The 17,463-nt window shown below is 45.6% G+C and overlaps 1 protein-coding gene across 4 annotated transcripts in view; it reads right to left on the bottom strand.

The window, feature by feature from the left end:
* LOC144798454 (transmembrane protein 272-like) overlaps window positions 1-17,463 on the bottom strand; it is a 138,147-nt gene that overhangs the window by 58,294 nt on the left and 62,390 nt on the right. Inside the window, exon 2 of one of the 4 annotated variants that reach the window (XM_078669341.1) lies at window positions 4,150-4,241. The exons of the other annotated variants lie outside the window; for them this stretch is intronic. The gene's annotated coding sequence lies outside the window, so the exon portion shown is untranslated. The remainder of the gene's footprint in view (window positions 1-4,149; window positions 4,242-17,463) is intronic. 4 annotated transcript variants of the gene reach the window in all.

Below are 17,463 nucleotides of genomic sequence, written 5' to 3'. Positions count from 1 at the left end.
AGGGTGCTGGCGTGTGATTGGCTGGAGCTGGCTGGTGAGCCTGGCTCCAGGAGTCTGGATGGGTCTGCCCCGGTGGTGAGTGGAGAGATTAGCATGCCGATGTGAGGGAGGGGTGCACCTGGGACCTGAATAGGGCTGGGCTTTACCCACGCAATGCTGGCTGCGCCCCCTGTGGTGCGACTGATGTCCCTAGCCTGGCCAGTGAATAGTGAGAGGGGCTGAGCACATCAAGAGTGCTCCAAAACCAGCTGAGACTGGTTTCCCCCCACCCTGCACCTAAAGACAAAGGTTTTTACTGTATAAAAGGGGCTGTGTCCCCATACAAAATGTTCTCTTCCTGGATCCTTTTCCTGAGGGGGACTAGAGTGGTGGTTTCTGCCTGGCTTTGGCGCAAGCCTCAGCCAACCAGAAATTCCCATTTCTAATAAGCATGGGCGAATTTTGGGAATTGGCAATCCGCGAAATTGCGTATTTACGGATTCGCAAGCCGCAAAATCCACGAACTCTCCCAAATTATGCGGATTTTTTTTTTGGGTTCGCAAGTGTTTCTGCCGTTTCGCGAGGGTTTTTTACCAGTTCCCAAATGCGAACTTACTTGTCGGGTAGCAACGGTCGAGACCATGTTGTTTCTACGTCTGGTTCATCACAGCACCCTCTTTTTCACCACTGCCACCCTCTGGCTCACCCATGCCACCCTCTGTTTCATCACTGTAGATTATGGGGGGAAAGCACACCTGCCCTGCCTCAACTGACATGAATGAATTAGGGGCTGATTGATTAATGTGTCACTGAATTTGAACTTCCAGTCTGGCACCTGCTTCCTTATCTGTAATTGCTTTCTGTTGCAGTCTTATTTTTTTTAGCAGGACCTTTGCGGCATACTTGTAGCTATTCTCTGAGCCTGCTGTGAGGGTCAGAGCAGGGTCATAGTATAGTTGCAAATAGGCAACTGAACTCTGGAGGGGCCCCTCAGGAAGCACTAGAGGGAATGGTTACTAATGATAAGATTGAAATTTTGCACCTGCTGAGTGCTTTCAGTTTTGCACAAATGGTTTTTCTGCAATTTCGCGCGATTCGCCGGGCGTGAATTCAGGCGAGATCGATTTCGGAAGCCGCGAATTTGTGCGAATACACGATTTGTTTTTTTTGCGGCGTGTTTGTTCGCGTCATTTTTTGCGTGTTCGCAAGCCGCTTGTAGCGCAACGTTTGCGAAGTTACCCTAGCGGTCGTACATGGGCGCGGCCATCTTGTTTGCATGACGTATTTCCGTTTCCGGGCGCTATGTGTAATCTCGCAAAGTGTGCGGCTCGCTAGTACAAGTTTGCGTGTGATCACGGGGGAAATCTCGCGCGAACTTACGGGCGCGGCCATCTTGTTTTTTTATTTATTGCTATGGTTCTGGGCATGCTTTCTGTATCCTCTGTCAATCTCTGCTATCCTTTGCTTGTTTGAAGTTTTTTTTAAATCTATTTTACTTATTATCTATCCCTCTATTTTTCTAGCTCTATATTTTTGTGTTTTCTGCTACTTTTGGTTAATTTTAAACTACTTTTTTAACTCTTTTCTTTTCTTCTTCCCTATTCTATTTCTTCTTTATTATTTACCTTCATTTATGCCCAGACCATGGTAAAGGGAGCCGGGAAGCAGCCCGCGAAGGGGAAGGGTTTGAGGGGGGAGCAAGTTATAGCTCGGGAGATTTTTAGTGCGGAGGAGGTGGCCGCACTCGTCTTTTATGTCCAGCGCCGCATCCCCAGGACCATCATGGGAGGCAGCAAGATTGGTACCGGCTACGGGCTCCGGGAGCGCCAGAAGCGGTTGGAGAAGGTGTGCCGGGCCATGTTTCAACACTCTGGGGTCCAGCGCACCTACAATCAGGCCACCCACCGCTGGACGGATCTCATGGACCGGGAACGCAACTTGCTGGACGCGCTCGGCATCGAGATCCCCGGGCTTGGTGAGTAGTAGTAGCTATTTAATCACTACTCTGTTTTCTCCCACTCTGTGTGTTATTATATTGCAAATTTTTGTTTCTTACCAAGAGCAATAATGCTGCCGATTACATTGTAGGTAAATTATATTTCAAAATCTTCTGTGCATTTCAGGTGCACTGCTCTCCTTCTCAGTAGCGTTGCCACCATGCTTATTTGTTTTCTATTTTGTGTTCATTTCATTGGCCTGAGAAAATATGTATGAGTGTAGTGTAAAGAACTGCAAAATGCTAGACACTAAGGGTCAGATTTTCAATTACCGGCGCATCCCTGCAAAGTAGCAGGAATGCGCCAGTAATTGTGCGTCACGCCACCACCACCCATGGTGCACCGTATTTACAGTGCGGCGCACCATGGGCCCAAAACATCACCGAAGCGTTACACATCTGTGCCGTAAAGGCGGCGCATTGCTGGATTTGCGTCGCAACGATGGCGCAGCTCCAGCAATGCTCCGGGGTGACCTATCTCCCCAATGCTGCGTCAAGCCGTACGTCTGCTTCAAGCAGGCGCAGGGTTTGAGTCACGCATCATTCATTGTCCTAAAAGTGACTGATTGAAATCTTGTAGATTTCTCTCAGCCACTTTTTGGATGCGTTCCTGCGCAGGAACGCCCTCCCTTGCGCCGGAACGCTCCCTGATGGCGCAGGGCTTTACAACGTGATGCATCTCCCATATGCGTCACGTTGTTACTATACGCAGCACCATGGCGCCTCTTTTGTTCTGCCGCTGCGTCACAAAAGTCACGCAACATTGGAGCAAAAGAGCCGCAAGGGGCTTGTAAATCTGCCCCTACAGACTCAAGTCCAGTCCTTCCTTTGTACACCTGGCAATAAGAAGAAATAGTGGTGGTGGATTGATAGTTTGAGTATTTTAATGACTTGTTAATGTAGTAGGAAACTTTAGTGTTGTTGCTGATCTGCAATCACGATGGAGTTTGTCTGTCACTTCGCGTGCTGCGGACTGCTGCCTGCCAGTCCTAGGCGAACCTTTTTAGTAGTTTGTTTAGTGAGTTAAATAACTTTGCAAGTCGACGGTCCGCAAATCAAGCAATACTAATATCGAAGTAGACCACATGAGATAGGTCAATATATCCCGTGGAATAGTTGTCTATTTGCAATTTCGCCAAAAGATTGTTCTTTTGAAAGGTTTGATTTGGTTGACAACAATCATCCAAGTTTTCGGGTCTTTCTTTCTTTCATGTTGTACATCAGCTTCCCCCAGGGGTAAGAGGAAATTGGAGGAGGCTGCTGCTGCTGAACAAGGCCAGGATCGGTCAGGCGAGGGCTCCTTTGCTGGCCCCGGTAAGTTTTAATTTTAATATAGAGTACCTCTTTTTTCCTAGCGTTCCTCATTCGATTTTTTCTAAATCGTCTTTGATCTTCTTGTAGACTGTATCTAAATTCTTATCCTGCCTCGACTATGACTCACTGTGGTATTACTAGATTATTCTTATTAGTCTGTCTGTGTAGCTAACTAAGATTGCACATTTGGCAAAAGGTGTAAAACGAAACTCCCCTTCTAGTCAGCAATAGCTCTATGCACTGAGTGCAGTCCTCTGGGATTGTCCATAATGTCTTTTCAAGTCTTCTAAATGTTTATGCTTTGACAATTACCAACAATAAAAAGGTGAATGACCACCAAGAAAGAATAGGATACTACTTTACTTTTGGTTTGGATAGGAAGACAATCCTTAATACTACTGTTGCAGGGACAAATCTGCAGAAACAGAACTATGGACACTAAATAGTGCATTGTTTATCAATTATAATAGGCGCAGGTAGACTTTCTACATACCTCAGTGATATCAGACTTTGAAGAACCCCCAATCTCCTTACTGACTAGATAGTGTGGCAGAGTCATTTAGCTCCCGAATTCATCGATGATTGATCCCCAATGATGATTATCCAACGCAAGACAAGAGTACGGAGTCAGAGTCCAGAAGTGTCAGAGGCACGGGCTCATGCTTGCAAATTGCAAAACCTTTTGCTCATTAACTCATGACTAAAAACCACAGAGTCTATTTAAGTTTTAAAGCTTTATTAAAAGTAAAAATATTTATTAAAATCAAGCTTGTCATAAAACATAAACGGTTGATTAAAAATGGAAAAGTGCTTATAGTGATTTATTTCACACATTTATTGTGGGCGAGCCGAGCCCTCACCTGGTTTGAACTTTAATTTTTCTTTTTGGTGCTGAATCGTTGGTCCCTCCGTCCTAGTGATGATGATTTGTTCTTAGAAGTGAAGCTTCTGTCTGGTATGAGAAAAATGGTGAGTGTTAAAAAGCAAGCATTCATCAGTTGTGCAAAAAAGTGCAGCAAGACAACGCCCTTCCCTGGAAAAAGGGACATTTTTACTTTAGAGTAGACAGTCACAAATTATTAGATTGGTTTCTGTATTCACATTTCTTCCTTCCTAGACAAAATACTAGTGATTGGTGTATGTCTATGATATCTAACATTCTTAAATGTACTTTGTAGGTGGAACATCTGGTGCTGGGCCCAGCGCGGAGGTGGAGGAGGAAAGTTCTGGGGAGGAGGCGGTGCAAGTGCCGGACCAAACTGCTGTGCGGGTTGCCACGGTAGTGGCGGGCAGTGGTAAGCTCTTATATTCCTTACTTATTGAGATTGCAGACTGCATAGTGTGCTCCCCGTGAGAAAACGTAAGGTTTGTCCAGATGAGAGACATGAAGAAGAATGATTGACATATAGTTTTAATGGATAGATGCCTGGATCATGGTACTATCTGACTCATAGATAGCATATGTGTATCTAGAGAGATTAGACGGTCACTGGATGAACTAAGTGTTACTTTGAAGAGCATGTAACACTGCACCCGCACATCCATCCCAGTGTAGGAAAGGCAAGGAAAAGAAGTTGTAATTATGTCCCAATACTACCATGAATAGTAGCAGTAGTTTGTATTGCAAGCACAGCATATATCCGGCTCTTACGATGGCCACTCACTACCTCTGTTAATAAGTTTAGTAGAACTCGGTCATTCTTGTGTGGATGTATCACTGTTCACTCAATAAAAAGCAAAGCACCTAAAGTAATCCCATATGTAAGCAAATACATACCATGTGCAGTGATAGATAATCAGATTATTTATTTTCTTCATTTTCCTTTTCTAGTATCTATTCATTGGCACTGTAGGTTGAAATTTAAATTAATTAAGCAGTAGCCCTTGTAACAGAGTATTCTCAGTGCCACTCGTAATAGAAAAGTAAGAGCATCACCACCTGCATGTACTGGACTGGTACAGTAACGCAAGTCTGTCTCACTCATCATGGCGGGCGTCTGTTTTTCTCGGGTGCAAGTTGACTGTGCTGGCATTATGCCTGCTTGCAGAAGTTAACGTACCAATTTTGCTAAACAAGAGAGAAGAATAAGACTGGAGTACTGTCATAGTCGACTCTAATGGAGTGAGTCCATAGTGCTCGTAGAATTGATTCCTTAAACTCCCACTAATGTTAGAGCAAGGATGAAGAAGTGGGAGGTTAGATAGATACTGGACACAATAGTTATGTACTGCGCTTGCAAGTTGCTACTTCTACTGTGACACAACTTTCTGCTGAATCATTTTGTGTTAATCTTAAAGAGCATTGGTTACAGACTATGTCTTTCTTTCTTCATATAGATGCTCCTTCCAAACCAACAAGGAAGGAGCTGGCTAAAAGGGCCCGGCAACGGAGGCTGAAGGCCACTGTCGCCGAATATCGGCGGATGGTGGCCCAGGAGGAGGAGGACACGCAGAGTACGTCAACAACATCCACGGCGACACCTGCATCCTCCTCCGCGCTCCCTGGGTCAGCCAGTCAGCGCAGCAGGTCTCCAGCGGTACGGAGCCGGGGTACCGCAGCCATCCGCCACCGCCGAGCAGCAAAGAAATCAGCTGCCCCCCACAGCAGTTGCAAAAAAAGGATGCACTGCCTTTACCTGAGGGTTTCCTACCTCGAGCAGGAGCTCCTCAACACCAAAACCCTGCTCGAGACCCTCCGCAAGGAGCATGCTGACCTGGCCTGAAAAGTCAACAGCAGCCAGTAGGAGAAGACTGTCCCTTGCCCCTTTTTTTAAAGACTTCTGGGGGGTGGGAATTGGGAGTTGGGTTTTCTACTTTTTTGGACTTCGTTTTCAGGGACATTCGTTGGGGTTCGGGAGGGGGGGTGGGTTGGGTCTTGCGGGAGATTTTTTATGTTACTGGATATATAAATATACTTTAAACTTAATCTTAGCATTCGTGTTTTTTACTGCTTTTGAGGCTGGTGGGTGGGGGTTTAACAGTCCTGAAACTTAAGTGGCATCTTGATTCAAGTTGTGTAAGTACTAATGGCACAAATGTTTTCAAAACTAAGTGCCTCTCACAGAGTAAGTGAATTCAATAGTCCTAGGACCGTCACTCTCTCGTCTCTCCTAATACCCCATTATACTACCTCCCGCCAAATGCTTATCTTCCCTGTAATTTGTGTTTGGAAGTAGGGTTAGGCACAGGGCTGGCTGCACGCAAAATGATGATTAAGGTTGGCAATCCTGGGCGGATGAAATGTCATCATTGCGGTGGTACTTGTGGTGTTACACAGTGGCAGTTGCAGCATCTGGGAAAAAAAGAAAATGAAACCTTGTTTGTCCTTACCTTAGCATTAGAATGGTACGATAGAGAATATAGCAGGTGACAGTACACTAGAACAGTGCCACAATGTAGCCTAACAAATGGTAAAGTATTGAAAGTATAACTACTACTTGCGTTGAATTTCTTTGACATTGGCTACTATTACAAGAAATAGTACTGAAGGTGAAGGACACAGCAGCGTAATAATTTCATTTGCCACGTCTAGGAGGAGGATGTTCTTGATGACCAATCAAGTTGATGGCACACATGAAAATCTGCTTTCAGTTGCCAATAGTGACTCAGTGACAAGCGGAGTAAGAATATATCCTCGGATTCCTTCACCAGCCTGTTGCTATGACCTTATCCTCCCCAGCAAGTGTGTGGAATTATTGCTTTCATTTAGTCACACATCAATCAAAACCACACAGCCCGGGGGAAGAGGGTTAGGGTTTGGAAAATGGATGGGAATGGGGGTTTTTGGGAAAGTTTTGTTGAGAGAAAGAAAAAAAAAAGCACAGCATGGATAAACAATAATTGAAGATAAACAAATCTTTGGGTACAAAGCTAACCATAAATCTTTCAGAGATCAAAGAAATGCAGAGTCACACTCATAGAAGTTCACAGCAATAACATTACTTAAAAGATAATTAGAAAAGAACGGATACTGTATCTGTAGGTTGTTGTAGTTGCCCTGTTGAATTTGGGAAGTTGTAAGATGCATCCAACCATTCCTCTTATTAGCGGGACTCCTCCATTCCATCTGACGCTCCGTCCATCAATGTTGGTGACCAGAAGATACCCTGTCCACTGCCTGCCTGGCGGATGCTGAATTGCGGCTTGCTAATGTGAAGCCTGACTTCATCCTTTTCCCATTGCACAGGCTGAAACCCGGCCTGTAATTATTGATGGAAAAACAGGAAGTGATATTAGAACACCACTGACCAATAAATATAAGGTATGTACGCTGTGTAGTGCAAAAAAAATCACACTTTGAGTTTCCTAATAGGCAGTACAATATTTTTGAAAGTGCGTACTCTGAGTCTCCTTTTGAAAGATAAATAAGTATGGGCGAATTAATTTAGCGGATCTTTCCCCTCAAGCTAGGTGTTTTAGAACAAAATTAGACCTTCCCAGCAGTGCTCCCAGACCCTTACTAAACCCAGTCGCAAAAATGTAGAAGACCCCCAATCAGATCTCAAAAAACGAGGCCTAGTAGAAAATGGTGACAAAACGTACTTTGAAAGTAAAGTAGGACCAAATCCCCCCTTACCCACCGTGGATTGTATTCAAACCACTTGCAAGCAAGCGTATCCATACCCAGCATCGCTCCAAGACTCGCAAACCCCGCCCAAACACATGCAATACAATACTGCTAACCCTAACGAGCCCTAAGTTAAGAATAGTGGCAAACGCTTTCTTTAACTAGGCCAAATCCCCCCTTTCCCACCATGGATTTTATTCAAACCACTTGCAACCAAAATTACACATTTCCACGAGTGCTCTAAGACCCCAGAACTCAGTTGCAAAAATCCAGAACACCCCGAAACACATGCAATCCTGCTGCTGGTGCTAACCCTAATGAGCCCTAAGTTAATGTGCCAAAACGCTTTTCCTCATGGATTTTCTCCAAAACACTTTTATCCGGTATTAGACCTTCCCAGCAATGGCCCAAGACCCGCCAACCCACCCGCAAAAAAACACAACACCCCCAAACATGCAAAAAGCAAAAGTGGAAAATCTCATACTTCGAATATTTTACGGCCTTCTTTCAATTCTGTCCAAACGCGCTGTGCAGCAAGGTCATAACTCCACTTTTCCACCATGGATGTCCTGGAAAACAAATGCAATCAACATTAGACAGTGCCGGCGTTGCTACCAGACCCCAAAACCCAACCCCAAACACCAGGAACCCCCCCAAACAGGCCACAGAAAACATGATAGTGAGCAAAAAGGCAAAAACTTTTTCTGCTCCGATTTTCTCCAAACCACTTTTATCCGGTATTAGACCTTCCCAGCAATGGCCCCAGAGCCGTCAACCCTGGCGGAAACAAGTAGAAGACCCCCAAACAGCCAAAAAGCAACACTACAAAAATGGGGACTTAGTAATTTTCCAGGCAAATTTCCAACATCACTCCACGTGCGCTCTGCAGCTAGGCCCTAACTCCCCTTTGCCACCATGGATTTTCTTCAAACCACTTGCAATCAAAAGTATCCATACCCAGCGTTGCTCAAAGACCCCAAAATCCACCCACAAACACCAGGAAGCCCCCCAAACAGGCCCCCGAAAACGCTGTAGTGAGCGAAATGTCAGAAAATGCGAAAACGTTTTACTCATGGATTTTCTCCAAAACACTTTTATCTGGTATTAGACCTTCCCAGCAATGGCCCCAGACCCATCAACTTACCCGCAAAGAAGTAGAACACCCCCACAAGTGCAGAGTCTTTCTTCATTGGGCGTAATCCAGCCATCTGCTTTGAGGGAAATAGGAGTCTGGAGGAGGAGGATAGAGGAGCATGTTCTTGTGAACCTGAGGAATGCAGACTGCGGCACCTTCAAATCAATAAGCAAATAAGTGAAGACAGTTCTGCTGATGGGCTTGTTTTTGTGATTAAAGTTTTTTTTATTTAGATTTTGCAAAACAAAGAAAGACAGACACACAGGAATAAAAGTGAATAAGGACGAAAAAGAAAGTTATTGATTCATTGGCTCATTTTCAGGGCTCGGTGTCAGGAAAGAAGAGTTCGTCCTCATACTCTGCGAATTCAGGCGTGAGTAGGTCACCTAACAGAGAAGAAATTCCCTTATCTAAGTTGGTGTCCTCCTAGTCTTCTTCCTGCGTGTATTCTCGTACTTTGTAATCTGGTGGTATGAAGTGCTGATTCATCTTGATCATTGTTAACCTCTCCACATTTTTGGGCGAGAGGCGGGTCCTTTTGCAAGTTACAATGCCACCAGCAGCACTGAAAACACGTTCAGAACACACGCTTGCGAGTGGGCAAGACAAGTAATTTATAGCCAGGTTGGAGATCTCTGGCCACAATTCTTTTTTCCCATGCCAATACGCCAATGGGTCATCATTAAGAGAGACCTCTGTTGAGTCATTCAGATAGTCCTGCACCATCGACTCAAGGTTCTCCACGGTTCCTCCACTTTGCTTACTTTTTGCTGGGACCTTTTGAGAAGCAAACCCAAGCTGAGTTAGCCAATCCTCTACTCCACACAATGTTACTGTTGTGTCTGGTGCAGATGATCCGGCTGCTGGTGTCTTTAACGGCTGAGAGGGAAAATCACTAAATTTTGCCACAGATGCAGAAGTGGATTCTTTTGACTCCGGATGGCCTACTGATGCTGATGTACTGCCTTTTCCGTCAATTTCCTGCCGTTCTCTTTCAAACCGAATGGCTGACACAGCTTGCCAATGTTTGTACTTTGTAACTTCTGCATCATCAAAAGGAAAGAATACTCTACCTGCCAGTGCCTTTTTGTACCGTGGATCCAGAATAGTAGCACAAATGTAATGCTGTTCTGTGTGGATCTTTTGAAGACGTTCATCGCAAAGTAGGCGCTCTAATAATTTCTCCGACAAATCAGAAGCTTCTTGCTTTTGTTCATCTTTTTGAAACGTAGAAGACACCGCCTTCAGTTGGTGCTCTATCATGCGCAACAATGGGATAGCTTTTCCCAAATTACAGTCCTCCCTGCTGACTGCACGTGTGAAGACCTCAAAAGGACGAAGCATATCTGTCAGGCTTTGAACTAGCTTCCATTGCTCCGCATGTATCCTCAGGTCCTTCATAGCTGCACCCTGTGTAAAGAAATACTGATCGACTACCGCAAACTGCTCAAACAGACGCTCAAGCATGTAGAAGGTGGAGTTCAAACGTGTTGCCACCTCCTGGATGAGTGCTTTCACTGGCAGTTTACGTTCATGTAGCAGGCGCCTCAGATGCTTCCGGGCCTTAAAAGAATGGTTGAAATGTGTGCACATTCTTCGGCAGGTGGTCAGTAACTCGTACACTGGACTTTCACTCAAGAATTTTTTTAACAACCAGGTTTATACAGTGCGCCAAAAACTGCACTCTGAAATAGTTACCCATATCCATGGCCTTAACTACATTGGCGCCTTTATCCGTGGAAACATAACCAATCTTGTGTTTTATTGGGGACAGCCATTGAACGACCTTTGTGTTAAACTCCTGCAAAATATGTTCTCCTGTATGACTTGTCTCCATGCCAAACATGGCTAGTGTTGCATGTACCCGAGCAGCTTTAAAAACGTTGTCCGGGTCAACACCGGCCCTTATCTTTGCTTTAACCCCTGAAAAAGAGACCCAGTGTGCAGTGATGCACATGTAATCAGTGGCTGCGGAACTGGTCCACATGTCTGTTGTCAGATGTATAGTGTGAACAGCACTCTTCTGCAAAGCTGCCCCAATCACCTCCAGCACATCTTCATGTAGTGCTGGAACCGCAACTCTGGCAAAATAGAACCGGCTAGGAACCTTCCATTTAGGGCAGAGCGTTGCCACTAATTCAAGAAAACCAACCCCTTCCACAAAAGAAAAAGGGAGAAGGTCCAGCGCTAGCATTTTAGCCAGCTTAGTGTTATACAGACGCGTCATTGGGTGGTTGCGTTCAAATGGCGTATCTGAAAACAACATGCTTCTAATGGTGGGCTGGACCATTTTACGGGATGATGATGAGGACTTCTTCGACCCAGTTACACTCGGTGATTATGAACTTTTTCGCATTGTTGTCTCACTCTCTCCCACACTCTTAGTGTGGCTCATATGTCTTGCAGGGGGTGTGCTGCTGAGAGGGGTACTGGGTGTAAGTGAAGAAATGTTTGACGCTTCTTTCTCCTCGTCATCATCAGATGAAACATCAACGGATACAGTTTGTTGACTTGCAATTCGGGATTCCTTGATCTCCTTTAGGTGCACATGCCATTTGACAGTGTGCTGTCTCTCAAGATGACCTCTGGCCTCCGGTACCATAGTTGGTACCAAGCTTACCACGACTAACTCCAAGCTTTCAAATGGTACAAATGGCTATGTTTTCCCTTGTTGTGCTAACACTAAAGAAGTCCCAAACTGCGGACTTCAAATGTCTGTGGGGGGCGGAGGAGGCAATACTGGGAATGCTGCTAATGCCAGATGAAGTGGAGGATGTGTGTTGCCAAACTTTACTACGTTGTGCACTTGCAGCACTACTAATTGAGGAAATGGAGGTCGAGGTGGATGGAGGTTCCTTCTGGCGAGAAAATATGGAAGCGGTAGGTGGTGGTGTACTAGTTAACTGCAATGGTGGTGGTCCCACTCCCATTGCCTCGTCGACAACATCACGCTCAGCAGATTTTTGGCCTAGGGTAAAAAGGTCTGTTTGCTGCATGCCCACTGGGGCTGCAGTGATGTTTATGATGACTGCGTCGTCGTGAGAGTCTTCATCAGAAGTAGTATACGCCACTTCTTGTTCAGCGTCATCATCACACTCCTTAAGTACGAGAGTTTCGGGGACCTTCCTTTTACGCTTAGCTACCTTTGTCAGATCATGGTGTGCCTCACTCAGACGGCAGTGATGGTTCCCAATTTGGATCCATATCATCAGAAGGAAGGGGGCTTGAAGAAGATGTAGACACCATCCTTGATCTTTTACTTGCTAGGGATCTGGAAGACAATGATCAGGAGGAGTGGCTTCCTCAAATGATACCTCGGTTTGAATGTCGATTTCCTGATGTGCCCCTACTTCGGGAGGAACAACTATTGTGGGCACTTGTGCCGCTCCATGCACCTCTGCTTGCGCATCTCCTTGTGCTGCTTCTCCTTCCACATGTACTTGGGCTTGTACTTGCACATGTGGTTGCGGCTGTGGTTGTTGAACACTCGTCAGATGAGTTACAACAACCTGTGTTGATTGAGGGATGCTGCTACTTTCTTGCGATGAGCCAACACCACTAGTCGATGGTGACTGAACAACTATACTGGCTGCCTCTGCAGCACTCAAGGGCTTGGACTTAAGTTGGCGTGGTGGTGGTGGCACTGAGCCCAATGGAGCGGGGGTGCTGCTCCCAGCTTGGTCCCCAGCAGACCCCGCTGCTGCTGCAGGCGTACTTTTTTTCCCAAAAAATGTGTCGGGCGGCACACCAGTCTCCTTGGTAAGTGGCGCCACTTGCTTCTTCTGCTCCTTACTGGCAACTTTCTTGCTAGAGAAGCTACGGGCAACTTTTTTTGGGGCCATCTTCTTCAGATGTCATAACAGCAGGCCGCAGTTGCAGAGTTGTCTTGTCTGTGGCCACAGGTGACGTCGCGTGATGTTATGCTGCACACACGGCTGCAGGACTTCTTCCTGGCACTGGTGGTTCTCTTGTGCACCTAAAAGCAATGGAAGACAGAGGAACATCAGTTATACACCCCAAATCAGCACAATCCCATGCCATCCATGCCCTAAATCATGTTTAAATTCAAGACACCCCACAGAAAGACTAGGCCCATGCACCACTCACTACCCCTGGGCATAATGGATGAAAGCTAGGCAAAATGGGTGCAGGCCTGAGAACACTGCCTGCCTTCAAAATGGCCCTTTGCACCCCAAGCACATGGCCAGGCCCTGCCTGTACCAGCACTCAAAATGGCTCCCACCCACATGGACAGGCCCCATCAACACCCCCAAAAATCGAAAAACACACAAAAATCACCACAATCCAATGCCATCTATGCCCTCCATGATGTTTACATTAAAGAGACCCCACAGAAAGACTCAGTCCATGCACCACTGGGTACCCCCGGGCAAAAGGCCCCAACAGCAGCCAAAAAAAAAAAATCGTAACACACAAAAATCAGCACAATCCCATGCCATCCATGCCCTCAATCATGTTTAAATTCAACAAAACAGTTGTATCATGCACCCATAACTAACCCTGGTCCTACTGGATACTGTGGCTACCCACAATATATTTTATTTAATGTTCTGAAAAAGTTCCAAAACTGTAGTTGCAGCAACTGTAATGCCCTAAACAAACTTACTTGTGAAATTTGATTTCTAATCCAAAAGTGATCCAAAGAAAGTCAAAAAGGCCTCAAATCCAAATATCCAGCAGCATCCACAAAAAGTAATCCTTCCAGGTCAAGATCCAAATGAAAGTGACCAGCACATGAACAAAGCACTAGGAGGAGCCTGCTGGACAGGAACAGGAAGTTGGAGACTGTGGGGCACTTCCTTCCTCCCCACCCCCCCACAAAATGGACTCCTTGCAAAAAAAAGTGCAGGCAAATGTCAACCTGAGGAGTTATTATAAAAATCATCATTTTCAGAAGGTTTATGCTGCTTGCTGGTGGATTTCTTGTGCAGAATTGCAAATTTTGCAATTTCGCGAGTGCGAGATTGTCGCTGCCCGCCGCATCTACGTGTTCGCAATTGCGAACTCTCGCGATGCGTGCTGTGCAAGGTGGCAAGCCGCGATGACGTAATCACGGTCGCCAAACTCCCGCGGGATCCCGCAGCAAGATCCAAAATGGCGCAGCACACGCAAAATATGGAGAAAAACAACTCTGCAAACGCTGAATGACGGTAAGTGAACGCCGCGCGCCGCAATATTGAATCACCAAGCCAAAAAATGTGCCGCGTGCGAATTTGACAAATTCGCAAGAGTTCGCGGATTTGCCGAAAATCCGCAAATTCCGCGAGCGGAACGGATTTTACGCCCATGCTTGATTTCTAACACTGCCAAATATGCAATGTATGTTTCTTGGTTCGTTCAATGCATTACTGAAGTTGTTGTGATAAGACAGATTCTGTGGCGTGGGAAAACAGGAAACTATCTTGCATGTGCAGTCTCTAGCCATGTTCTGCCTTTAGTTCCTCCTTCGGTGTACAGGAAGTGTGATAGGACAGGGAGGGATTTATGGGAGTGGCTTAGTTTTTTTTTTTTTAGTAAAGAGGGAAAACAGCTTGGTAGATTGTGCCTGAGGGGGATTCCAGAGGTAAACCTCAAGATGTAACTACTGGGACAAGGAAGAGAGACTCGGAGTAATGAAGATTACTACCGGTATGTAATCCAAGTAATATGGCAGCTTAAGAAGATGCGACCAGGAAGCCGCAGCAGCTATGCACCTGCTCTGTGAACTGAGCCTTTGCATGGAAATCAAGGTAAATGAGCCACCGAAGCCAATAGCAAAGTGAGATTTTCAATTTGCACATACGGTCCTGCCCTTTGGCATCTGCAATAACAGCCGGTGTAAGAGAACTAAAGGCCTAAACCCTAGGATCATATCCAGAAGCTTGAATCACTCAAAAACCTGAAGCGTGCAGGTTTGTTTCCTGTAATTGTTTGTATATCCAATACTGTAGCGTAGCGTAGTGTAGTGATATAGGTAAAATAAAACACTTTCTCTTATTGAATATTTAGTACTGACTTAATAGATTTATTAAAAGTTAGCTTGTAATTTACTGAATACACCAACTCCCCTAGAGTAAGCCCTGGATAGCTCACCTCACTATCGTGAGAGTCAAATGCTGAAGGGGTGACTTGGTGCGCTATTTTAGTTCACATAGTAAGTCAGCCCCAGGACATCAGAGGTAACCAGATAAAATTCCTGGAATTTGGGCCCTGAAGCTCTCAAACTAGCTCCAACAGCCAGGGACGCATAAAGGATATCGGACAACCAGACTGCTCTGCCCAAGCTGGCACCATGGGTCTCACACTTCAGATGAGCAATATGATTGCATGAATTCTGTGGGGCACCATTACTATAGGAGGAATGAAAGTGTTTCTTTTCATCACCAATAGCACCGAACAATCACATGTGCAACACCAACTATTTGCCATGAGCCTAGAAGGATTTACTGACTAACAGTCAATGAAGGGGATCACACATTTCTTCCTTGCCTCAGACCACTCATTTAATGAGCCCATCACCAACTAAACCAGGTGTGCATGCTATTTGCTTTCCCCCTGAAAAAAAGATAAAATTATTTCTACCGGAAACAAACTTCAGATCAACAGTGCAAGTCTTTGGCCTCTTGCATCATCAAAGAGGCCCTGCTATGCTCAGTTGGTGCTCAGACAATAAATTGGGACTGCTGACAGGCCTCATACATGGTGCATCGCATTTCATTAGCAGCCTGAAGAAGGCGACTACATCACCCCAATGCCAAAGGACCTAAACTGCTCCCCCTTATAAGCCTGCAATGTCTCCTAGACCAGCAGCATCTCCTCCTGAGCATTCGGAAAAGACACCCTCCATGCCTGGCTAAGAAATCAATGACATTTGGGAACAGGGTTATAACAGAAGCCCAGAACTCAGACTGGAGACACAAAGATTCAAGAAAAGAAAGACCACAAAGCAAGCCTTCTCCCATTTCTGCACTCAGTTCCAAGAACAGATATCCCTTCACAGCACCTTCGTACTTTCTGCCCCAAAGCACAACTGGCTTTCCCCTCGACAACCTTCACACCTTCTTTCCTTGGGTATCACTCGCATGTCTCCTGAGGAACCTGGACACCTCCTTTCCTTGTGTATCACTGGCATGTCTCCTGAGCAACCTTCACACCTCCTATCCTTGTGCATCACTGGCATGTCCCATGTGGAACCCTTGCATCTCCTTTCCTCCTGTATAACTGGCATTTCTCCTGTGGAACCCTCGCACCTCTTTCCTTGTGAATCACTGTCATGTCTCCTGAGGAACCTTCACAACCTTCTTTCCTTGTGTATCACTGGCATGTCTCCTGAGGAACCTTCACACCTCCTTTCCTTGTGTATCACTGGCATGTCTCCTGAGGAAACTTCACACCTCCTTTCCTTGTGTATCCCTGGCATGCCTCCTGAGGAACCTTCACACCTCCTTTCCTTGGGTATCACTGGCATGTCTCCTGAGGAACCTTGACACCTCCTTTCCTTGTGTATCACTGGCATGTCTCCTGAGCAACCTTCACACCTCCTATCCTTGTGCATCACTGGCATGTCCCATGTGGAACCCTTGCATCTCCTTTCCTCGTGTATAACTGGCATTTCTCCTGTGGAACCCTTGCACCTCCTTTCCTTGTGAATCACTGTCATGTCTCCTGAGGAACCCTCACATCTTTCCTTGTGTGTCACTGGCATGTCTCCTGAGAAACCTTCACACCTCCTATCCTTGTGCATCACTGGCACATGTCCAGAGGACCATTCACACCTGGATATCACAGCTATATCTCCATGGACCATCACAGACTATGTCCCAGCATAATATTGAGCCTCCCATGGGGTCATGGAAGAGGAATCTGGGAAAAACTAAAAGGAGAAAGGGATAGCAATGGGACGGGTCCAATACTCCAACAAATGCACAAGGCATTGTCTGCCACTCTTATTTATTTGGACAGCAATTATATTATGATCAGTAACGTATTCAATAGTATTGATGACAGTGCATAGATCAGTAGGGGTAGGGTCATTAGCATAATTTAGGCAAAATAACAATTGTTGTATGGATTAATAGTGCCAGTTGTATGGTTGAGTTTCATGAAGACAAATGTTTAACTGAAAGACACATACCCTACCCCTATATGTATTCTCAGAATGTTTCAGACAGACACCTGCGTGACCCAGATGTACCCGCCCCCCTTCCGGGGACTGTTTCACCCAAAATACAACATCCCCAACCCCCTGTGCTTGGTGGTTGTAAGTTTTGGATCAACATAGGAAATATACTTTATGTAATTCTTGTTGTCAATACTGTTTGGCATCAGCTCAAGACTAAATATGACTATATTGCTAAAGATCTGTATTATTGTGCTGGAAATAATGGTTCCATCTGTCCAATATCTATGCACATTATAGCTAAAAAAGACTTACTCGCACAAACTAACAGCCTAGACGAAGTCATACGAGTA

The sequence above is a fragment of the Lissotriton helveticus genome, chromosome 12 (assembly GCF_964261635.1).
Source record: "Lissotriton helveticus chromosome 12, aLisHel1.1, whole genome shotgun sequence".
NCBI classification, from domain to species: domain Eukaryota; kingdom Metazoa; phylum Chordata; class Amphibia; order Caudata; family Salamandridae; genus Lissotriton; species Lissotriton helveticus.
The sequence above is the reverse complement of the archived record's forward strand: the minus strand, read 5'-3'. Positions and strand labels throughout refer to the sequence as shown.